Here is an 11,044-nt window from a genome sequence, read left to right on the forward strand (position 1 = left end):
ATTTAAATCACCTCCATGGTGTGTATTGACGTGTTTCGCTAGAGGAGTATCTCGCTTGTTTCGGATGTCACCTAAGTGTTCACCAATAGGTACTTTAAATTGTCTTCTGGTTTTTCCCACATAGTCTTTTGGGCAAGTGCACGTACATACATAGACGACACCTATTGTTTTACAATTAGCAAAATGTTTGTTCCTATAGGTGCGTCCAGTTACAGAGCTCACAAATGTATCTGAGATGGAGACATAACGACAATAAGTGCACTGTCCACATCTAAAAGTACCAGTAGACCTCCTATCCAACCAGGTCCCCTCCTTCTTGGGGGGCACAAAGTGACTATGTACTAGGTGATCTTTGACAGATCTGCCTCTCCTAAAGGTGACAGAGGGATAGTCTGCAATCCATTTGGAAACATCCGGATCTGTCCTCAAGATACCCCAATATTTTCTCAGGATTGTCATAATCCTAGGATGTTGATCATCATATGTTCCAATTAGCCTAGTAAGGGAGGTCTGTTCGGGCCTGGAGTGAGAGACCAGTAATTTAGATCTATCCTGTTTAAAGGCATGATTAAATGCTCTATTGATCACCCTTGTTTGATAGTCCCGATCAGAAAAACGGTCCTTAAGGTCCCTAGCCTTATGAAAATAGTCAGAGGTAGAGGAGCAATTTCTCCTTAATCTTAAGAACTGGCCTTTAGGGATCCCTTGTTTCAAAGGAACCGGATGATAACTATCCCATTTTAATAGGCTATTTGCTGCTGATGGTTTTCTAAAGATAGATGATCTCAATGAGCCAGATTCATCAATTGATATTATAACATCCAAAAAGGCAATCTTTTTACCTCCTAACTCATAAGTAAATTTAAGGCCCAAATCATTTTCATTGAGGCGCTGTATGAACCCAATCAAGGACTCCTCATCTCCAGTCCAGAGGACGAGGATGTCGTCAATGTATCGGCCCCAAAATTGAATGTGGGGGCCCCCGACGACATCCTCGTCCCCAAAGACTATGTTGTCCTCCCACCATCCAAGGAGCAAATTAGCATAAGTGGGGGCACAGGGGCTCCCCATCGCTGTGCCCCTAAGCTGGTGGTAGAATCTCCCATGAAAAAGAAAAAAATTATGCGTAAGAACATAATCAAGCAACCGAAGACTGAATTCCTTGTGTGGGATCAAGTGGTTTCCCCTTGTTTTCAAAAAGGACTCCACTGCCATCACACCAGCCGTATGGTGGATACTAGAATACAATGCCTCCACGTCTATGGAAACCAAAATAGTGCCAGGATCAACTGTAATGTCATCCAATTTTGTTAATAAATCTGTTGTGTCTCTCAGATAGGATGGGAGAGCTGTAACAAAAGATCTAAGCATCTGATCAAGATAGATGCTTGAGTTTTGACTCAATGCATCCACACCTGAAACTATTGGCCTCCCTTTCAATGGTTGATAGCCCTTATGAACCTTAGGAAGGGCATAAAAAGTTGCAATCACAGGAAATTTTGGAAGCAGAAAATTCAGTTCACTCAATGAAATCAGATTATTTTGTCTAGCTTGTTGCAGAATGTCAGATAAGGTCCTCATAAAAGCAGATGTAGGATCACCCTGTAATACCTGATATGTCATGGTATCTGAAAGAATATTCATACACATAGAAACATATTGATCACAATCTAGAAGCACTATGTTCCCTCCCTTATCGGAGGGTTTTATGATAAGGGAAGTGTCACCACTCAAATCCTGTAATGCTCTCCGTTCATCAAATGTAAAATTGGGGTTCACCCTATGTGCCCTTGGATTTATTCTCCTGATTTCCTCCGTGACTAACGACGAAAAAATATCTATACTACCAATATCTCCTACAGGTGGCATTTTACTACTTTTAGGTTTTAAATCCGAGAAAGGGCCCTCTCCCAATCCATGAGTGCCCTCGTTTTCAAGTTCAGCTAAGAGGCATTGTATTCTAGTATCCACCATACGGCTGGTCTGATGGCAGTGGAGTCCTTTTTGAAAACAAGGGGAAACCACTTGATCCCACACAAGGAATTCAGTCTTCGGTTGCTTATGTTCTTACGCATAATTTTTTTCTTTTTCATGGGAGATTCTACCACCAGCTTAGGGGCACAGCGATGGGGAGCCCCTGTGCCCCCACTTATGCTAATTTGCTCCTTGGCTGGTGGGAGGACAACATAGTTTTTGGGGACGAGGATGTCGTCAGGGGCCCCCACATTCAATTTTGGGGCCGATACATTGACGACATCCTCGTCCCCTGGACTGGAGATGAGGAGTCCTTCATTGGGTTCATACAGCGCCTCAATGAAAATGATTTGGGCCTTAAATTTACTTATGAGATAGGAGGTAAAAAGATTGTCTTTTTGGATGTTATAATATCAATTGATGAATCTGGCTCATTGAGATCATCTATCTTTAGAAAACCATCAGCAGCAAATAGCCTATTAAAATGGGATAGTTATCATCCGGTTCCTTTGAAACAAGGGATCCCTAAAGGCCAGTTCTTAAGATTAAGGAGAAATTGCTCCTCTACCTCTGACTATTTTCATAAGGCTAGGGACCTTAAGGACCGTTTTTCTGATCGGGACTATCCAACAAGGGTGATCAATAGAGCATTTAATCATGCCTTTAAACAGGATAGATCTAAATTACTGGTGTCTCACTCCAGGCCCGAACAGACCTCCCTTACTAGGCTAATTGGAACATATGATGATCAACATCCTAGGATTATGACAATCCTGAGAAAATATTGGGGTATCTTGAGGACAGATCCGGATGTTTCCAAATGGATTGCAGACTATCCCTCTGTCACCTTTAGGAGAGGCAGATCTGTCAAAGATCACCTAGTACATAGTCACTTTGTGCCCCCCAAGAAGGAGGGGACCTGGTTGGATAGGAGGTCTACTGGTACTTTTAGATGTGGACAGTGCACTTATTGTCGTTATGTCTCCATCTCAGATACATTTGTGAGCTCTGTAACTGGACGCACCTATAGGAACAAACATTTTGCTAATTGTAAAACAATAGGTGTCGTCTATGTATGTACGTGCACTTGCCCAAAAGACTATGTGGGAAAAACCAGAAGACAATTTAAAGTACGTATTGGTGAACACTTAGGTGACATCCGAAACAAGCGAGATACTCCTCTAGCAAAACACGTCAATACACACCATGGAGGTGATTTAAATTCTATTACATTTCGTTCTATTGAAGTGGTGAGTCCCTCAGTGCGACAGGGGGAATGGGATAAAAGAATTCTGCAGCGGGAGTCCAGATGGATTTTCTGGCTCGAATCTCTGAATCCCGGGGGTATTAATGAACAGTTAAGCTTTTCTAGCTTTGTATAGCCTTACTGTTGTTTCAATTAGCCTTACGGATAAAAATCCTGATCAGCCTTTTTTATATATCTACAGATAGTCCCGGTGTGTGTATTCACCATACTGGTGGACTGTAATACTGGCATAGTTACTCACACATAAGTGGATAATATGCTACCTATTCCCCCCCCCCCCCATTTTCTTTGGGGATGGATGCACATCTTTTTAATTACGGTGGAATATTCAGCTCATCTTGTGATTTTCCGGGTCTATTGTTTTGTGGTAGTGATTGTCTCTTGCATGTTCCCGTTGAATTGAGAGTAGCGGTATCCTCCATGCAGATAGTGAAACGCAGTCTGCGTTCCACCTGGTGGTTCCAGGAAGTGACGTAAAAAGCAGGAGGATACGTACTTTGCTCACGCATTCTTCGTACGATCCCTTAGCTAATACCCTGGGCTACGCAATCGGAAATGACGTATTACGTTGGGACCGGAAGTGATGTTAAACACGGTGGTACGCTAGTTTCTTAAAGCTTGCGTCTCGTAGTCAGGGTAACGCTGGGATTGATCACAGGTGAAATTAATCTCGTGGCACATGGCATTCCACAGATATATAGGGATGAATCCCACCATTGAACATGCGGTTGGACTCCGGTATACAAGGAGCTATTATGCGGGCATCTATTATGGCTCATCTCCTCTAATATTTCTTGTCCCCTGATGAGCCCCACATTGAGGAGGGGGTGAAACGCGTAGGGACGAAGGGACTAATCCTAAGGAATAACTTTACTGCTGATGATTTTACACCAGTTTGAGGGACCTTGAAAATTTATGCCTGGAGTGCTGTTACTATTTTGGGGAGTTCTGAATTGTGGATTGACTATATTCAGTTATGTACAGTACAGACCAAAAGTTTGGACACACCTTCTCATTTAAAGATTTTTCTGTATTTTCATGACTATGAAAATAGTACATTCACACTGAAGGCATCAAAACTATGAATTATCACATGTGGAATTATATACTTAACAAAAAAATGTGAAACAACTGAAAATATGTCTTATATTCTAGGTTCTTCAAAGTAGCCACCTTTTGCTTTGATGACTGCTTTGCACACTCTTGGCATTCTCTTGATGAGCTTCAAGAGGTAGTCACCGGAAATGGTCTTACAACAATCTTGAAGGAGTTCCCAGAGATGCTTAGCACTTGTTGGCCCTTTTGCCTTCACTCTGCGGTCCAGCTCACCCCAAACCATCTCGATTGGGTTCAGGTCTGGTGACTGTGGAGGCCAGGTCATCTGGCGTAGCACCCCATCACTCTCCTTCTTGGTCAGATAGCCCTTACACAGCCTGGAGGTGTGTTTTGGGTCATTGTCCTGTTGAAAAATAAATGATGGTCCAACAAAACGCAAACCGGATGGAATAGCATTCCGCTGCAAGATGCTGTGGTAGCCATGCTGGTTCAGTATGCCTTCAATTTTGAATAAATCCCCAACAGTGTCACCAGCAAAGCACCCCCACACCATCACACCTCCTCCTCCATGCTTCACGGTGGGAACCAGGCATGTAGAGTCCATCCGTTCACCTTTTCTGCGTCGCACAAAGACACGGTGGTTGGAACCAAAGATCTCAAATTTGGACTCATCAGACCAAAGCACAGATTTCCACTGGCCTAATGTCCATTCCTTGTGTTCTTTAGCTCAAACAAGTCTCTTCTGCTTGTTGCCTGTCCTTAGCAGTGGTTTCCTAGCAGCTATTTTACCATGAAGGCCTGCTGCACAAAGTCTCCTCTTAACAGTTGTTGAAGAGATGTGTCTGCTGCTAGAACTCTGTGTGGCATTGACCTGGTCTCTAATCTGAGCTGCTGTTAACCTGCGATTTCTGAGGCTGGTGACTCGGATTAACTTATCCTCAGAAGCAGAGGTGACTCTTGGTCTTCCTTTCCTGGGGCGGTCTTCATGTGAGCCAGTTTCTTTGTAGCTCTTGATGGTTTTTGCAACTGCACTTGGGGACACTTTCAAAGTTTGCCAAATTTTTCGGTCTGACTGACCTTCATTTCTTAAAGTAATGATGGCCACTCGTTTTTCTTTACTTAGAATTTGTATTATGGCAAGAAAAAAGCAGCTAACAGTCTATTCAGTAGGACTATCAGCTGTGTATCCACCAGACTTCTGCACAACACAACTGATGGTCCCAACCCCATTTATAAGGCAAGAAATACTACTTATTAAACCTGACAGGGCACACCTGTGAAGTGAAAAACATTTCCGGTGACTACCTCTTGAAGCTCATCAAGAGAATGCCAAGAGAGTGCAAAGCAGTCATCAAAGCAAAAGGTGGCTACTTTGAAGAACCTAGAATATAAGACATATTTTCAGTTGTTTCACACTTTTTTGTTAAGTATATAATTCCACATGTGTTAATTCATAGTTTTGATGCCTTCAGTGTGAATGTACAATTTTCAAAGTCATGAAAATACAGACAAATCTTTAAATGAGAAGGTGTGTGCAAACTTTTGGTCTGTACTGTATATAAAAAAGGACATCTAATGGACACCACTCAAGGCACTGTGTGAATCTCAGATGGACTAGAGATTAAGATAAGTGTATTACTATTTCTTATTTGGTCTGACTAGTACACATTTTTACCTATTCCAGTGGGTTGGGACAAAGGGATTAATTATAACCTTATTTGCGGATGACTTTACACCAGTCTGAGGAATCTCATAATATTGATGTCTGGAATATTGCTATTATAGCTTTGGGAAATTTTGTATTGTGGATTGACTACATTTAGTCATTGTACTAAAGGCCAACTAATTGATATCATTTATGGCATTGCTTGAATCCTAGTTTGATTGGGGATGAAAATATTCTTAATATTTTTTTCGGACTTGCTCTGACTGGTACACATGTCTATCTATTTATATTAGTGGGCTACTGTAAATCAAAAACCTTCTATTTGTGCAACTATATCTATTTTTGCCCACTCCCCACTGATATGGTATTGTTGTAATTTTTTATATTGAGCATGTCAATTATGACATGAATAGTCTACAATTCTTCCATTTATATGTATGTGTGTGGCATCTTTTGACTGTGTAGGGATACCTAGGGAAAGGAGAGGGACAGCCTCCGAGGAGCGGGGACACCATCTGAACCTTAGGGTGAAAAACACTGCGCTGTTAGGTAGGGAGAGCAATCTTATTAGGTGCTATCCAGGGTAAGTTTGTCTGAATTAATTGCTAATTTCATATTATATTCTCCTTACATGGTATCCTGTTTTTGAGATATATGTGTAGTTTTTTTCTCACTTGTACTATAGAGTACACTTTTAAGGATAATTATTAAAAGTTAATTTTTATTGGGTATTTTTTCTGTCTATGGTTCTCAGGACATACTTTACAATTCTGACCACTGACACGTTCTGAGGTAATTACTCTGGAACGCTTCAACGGATCGCACTGATTCTGAGACTTTTTTTTCGTTACATATTGTAGTTCACGACAGGGATAACATTTCTTCGATATGACTTGTGAAAAAAATTGTAAATTTGGTGAAAATTTTGCAATTTTCAACCTTTAATTTTTATGCCCTTAAATCAGAGAGATATGTCACACAAAATAGTTAATAAATAACATTTCCCACATTTCTACTTCACATCAGCGCAATTTTTTAAACAGAATTCGTTTTTTTGGTTAGGAAGTTAAAGGGTTAAAAGTTGACCAGCGATTTTTAATTTTTCCAACAAAAAAATTTTTTAAGGGACCACATAACAGTTGAAGTGACTCTGAGAGGTCTGCATGAAACTGAAGCAATGTGGAAGGAAAAAATTAACATTTAACTTTTTTTTCACTTTAGACCCAATTTTGTTTTCAGAAGGTTAACAGGAAAAAATGAAGCCCAAAAATTGTTGTGCAATTTTTCCGGAATACGCCGATACCAAACAATTGGGGAAAAACTATTGTTGGCGCATGGCAAGGCTTGGAAGGGAAGGAGCACTGTTTGACTAACGCAAAATTGTCTAGAATCGAGACCGGACACAATGTTGCATTTGGGGAGCCCCTTATGTGCCTAAACAGTGGAAACCACCCACAAGTGACCGCTCAAGGAATGTATCTAGATGTGTGAGGAGCACCTTGAACCCCAGGTGCTTCACAGAAGCTTATAACATAGAGACGTGAAAATAAAAAATACATTTTTTTCCACAAAAATTATTTTTTAGACCCAAATTTTTTATTTTTTACAAGGGTAACAGAAGAAAATGCACCCGAAAATTTGTTGTGCCGTTTCTCCTGAGTACGTAGATACCTGATACGTGGGTAAAAAACTACTGTTTTGGAGCACGGCAGGGCTCGGAAGGGTAGGAGTGACCTTTTGGAGTGCAGTCTGCAGTCATCATGTCGCGTTTGAGGAGCCCTGATGTGACTAAACAGTGGAAATCCCCCACAAGTTATGCCAATTTGGAAACTAGACCCCTCAAGGAACTTATCTAGATGTGTGGGGAGCATATTGAACCCCCAGGTGCTTCACAGAAGTTTATAATGTAGAGCCGTGAAAATAGAAAATCTATTTTTTTCCACAAAAATTATCTTTTAACCCCAATTGTTTTATTTTCACAAAGGTAACAGGAGAAAATGGACCCCAACAATTGTTGCACTATTTCTCCTGAGTAAGTAGATACCCTATATGTGGGGGTAAACTACTGTTTGGGCGCACGGCAGAGCTCGGAAGGAAGGAGCACCACTTGACTTTTTGAACGCAAAATTGGCAACAATCGAGAGTGGGCATCATGTCGCGTTTGGAGAGCCCCTGATGTGCCTAAACATCACTGTAAGGAAAACAATTTGCCTTCACAGTGTTGGTGATATTACATCCATAATAACTTTCTTATACTCTATTATCCTATACAGCTATCGTGTGGTGATTATCTCTTATATCTTGAGTATTTATTAGCCAGCGGGGTGGGTGGTACCAGACTGTGGGGGGGCGCCATGTAGTATTATACTGTGTGTGGAGTGAATGGCGGTACTGGGGGAACATAACACTGTGTGTGGGGGGATGGCGGTACTGTGAGAACATTATACTGTGTGGGGGGATGGCGGTACTGTGGGAACATTATACTGTGTGGGGGGATGGCGGTACTGTGGGAACATCATACTGTGTGTGGGGGATGGCGGTACTGTGGGAACATTATACTGTGTGTGGGGGGGGTGGCACTGTGGGAACATTATACTGTGTGTGGGGGGGATGGCGGTACTGTGGGAACATTATACGGTGTGTGGGGGGGGGGTGGTGGCACTGTGGGAACATTATACTGTGTGTAGGGGGGTGGCGGTACTGTGGGAACATTATACTGTGTGTGGGGGGATGGCAGTACTGTGGGAACATTATACTGTGTATGGGGGGATGGCAGTACTGGGGGAACATTATACTGTGTGTGGGGGGATGGCAGTACTGTGGGAACATTATACTGTGTATGGGGGGATGGCGGTACTGGGGTAACATTCTACTGTGTGTGGGGGGATGGCAGTACTGGGGGAACATTCTACTGTGTGAGGGGGATGGCGGTACTGGGGGAACATTCTACTGTGTGTGGGGGGATGGCGGTACTGTGGGAACATTCTACTGTGTGTGGGGGGATGGCGGTACTGTGGGAACATTATACTGTGTGGGGGGGGATGGCGGTACTGTGGGAACATTATACTGTGTGTGGGGGGATGGCGGTACTGTGGGAACATTATACTGTGTGTGGGGGATGGCGGTACTGTGGGAACATTATACTGTGTACGGGGGGGTGGCAGTACTGTGGGAACATTATACTGTGTGGGGGGATGGGGGTACTGTGGGAACATTATACTGTGTGTGGGGGATGGCGGTACTGTGGGAATATTTTACTGTGTGGGGGGATGTCAGTACTGTGGGAACATTATACTGTGTGTGGGGGGATGGCGGTACTGTGGGAACATTATACTGTGTGGGGGGATGGCGGTACTGTGAGAACATTATACTGTGTGGGGGGATGGCGGTACTGTGGGAACATTATACTGTGTGGGGGGATGGCGGTACTGTGGGAACATTATACTGTGTGTGGGGGGATGGCGGTACTGTGGGAACATTATACTGTGTGTGGGGGGGGGTGGCTGTACTGTGGGAACATTATACTGTGTGGGGGGATGGCGGTACTGTGGGAACATTATACTGTGTGGGGGGATGGCGGTACTGTGGGAACATTATACTGTGTGGGGGGATGGCAGTACTGGGGGAACATTATACTGTGTGGGGGGATGGCAGTACTGGGGGAACATTATACTGTGTGGGGGGATGGCGGTACCTTGGGAACATTATACTGTGTATGGGGAGATGGCGGTACTGTGGGAACATTATACTGTGTGGGGGGATGGCGGTACTGTGGGAACATTATACTGTGTGGGGGGGGATGGCGGTACTGTGGGAACATTATACTGTGTATGGGGAGATGGCGGTACTGTGGGAACATTATACTGTGTGGGAGGATGGCGGTACTGAAGGAACATTATACTGTGTGGGGGGATGGCAGTACTGTGGGAACATTATACTGTGTGTGGGGGATGGCGGTACTGTGGGAACATTATACTGTGTGGGGGGATGGCGGTACTGAGGGAACATTATACTGTGTGGGGGGATGGCGGTACTGTGGGAACATTATACTGTGTGGGGGGATGGCGGTACTGTGGGAACATTATACTGTGTGGGGGGATGGCAGTACTGTGGGAACATTATACTGTGTGGGGGGATGGCGGTACTGGGGGAACATTATACTGTGTGGGGGGATGGCAGTACTGTGGGAACATTATACTGTGTGGGGGAATGGCGGTACTGGGGGAACATTATACTGTGTGGGGGGATGGCGGTACTGTGGGAACATTATACTGTGTGAACAAAATATGTTTCCTGTTTCCCATAGTTGGGTTGTATGTATCTATCAGAGGAAAAGGAGCAAACAAATAGTAATTCGTAGAAAGTGGAAACAGAAAAGCATCAAAATAGTCTCAGAACTGAGGGGGTTAATGCCCCCTGCGCCCAGTAATGGGGGATCTCCACATACCTCCACCTGCAGAGCCGCCACCACATATATGGCTGTTCTGTGCGCACAGGACCTGTGATGAGGTCACAGGAGGGGAGGAGTCAGGGGTCACATGATCAGGGGCCTCAGTGGATGCAGGACTCTGCTGTGCTGGTTGTCATGGTGCTGGATGAGGTGAAGGTTATGTGTGGGGTCAGGAGGGGTTTACAGTGTGGATGTAGCAGAGCCGCGTGTGTACGAGGTGTACGGAGCGGAGCCGCGTGTGTACGAGGTGTACGGAGCAGAGCCGTGTGTGTACGAGGTGTACGGAGCAGAGCCGTGTGTGTACGAGGTGTACGGAGCAGAGCCGCGTGTGTACGAGGTGTACAGAGCGGAGCCGCGTGTGTACGAGGTGTACGGAGCGGAGCCGCGCGTGTACGAGGTGTACGGAGCGGAGCCGTGTGTGTACGAGGTGTACGGAGCGGAGCCGCGTGTGTACGAGGTGTACGGGGCGGAGCCGCGTGTGTAAGAGGTGTACGGAGCAGAGCCGCACGTGTACGAGGTGTACGGAGCGGAGCCGCGAGTGTACGAGGTGTACGGAGCGGAGCCGTGTGTGTACGAGGTGTACGGAGCGGAGCCGCGCGTGTACGATGTGTACGGAGCGGAGCCGCGTGTG

The 11,044-nt window shown here is 44.6% G+C and overlaps 1 protein-coding gene across 1 annotated transcript in view; it reads right to left on the bottom strand.

Moving 5' to 3' along the window:
* Positions 1-10,463, bottom strand: part of LOC141270669 (oocyte zinc finger protein XlCOF8.4-like) — a 28,183-nt gene extending 17,720 nt beyond the window's left edge. Inside the window, exon 1 of the mRNA XM_073680765.1 lies at positions 10,411-10,463. The gene's annotated coding sequence lies outside the window, so the exon portion shown is untranslated. The remainder of the gene's footprint in view (positions 1-10,410) is intronic.
* Between the last annotated feature and the right edge of the window lie 581 nt (positions 10,464-11,044).

Source organism: Phyllobates terribilis, unplaced genomic scaffold, assembly GCF_046119375.1.
Source record: "Phyllobates terribilis strain yellow unplaced genomic scaffold, ASM4611937v1 Scaffold_5__5_contigs__length_657084704, whole genome shotgun sequence".
NCBI lineage: Eukaryota > Metazoa > Chordata > Amphibia > Anura > Dendrobatidae > Phyllobates > Phyllobates terribilis.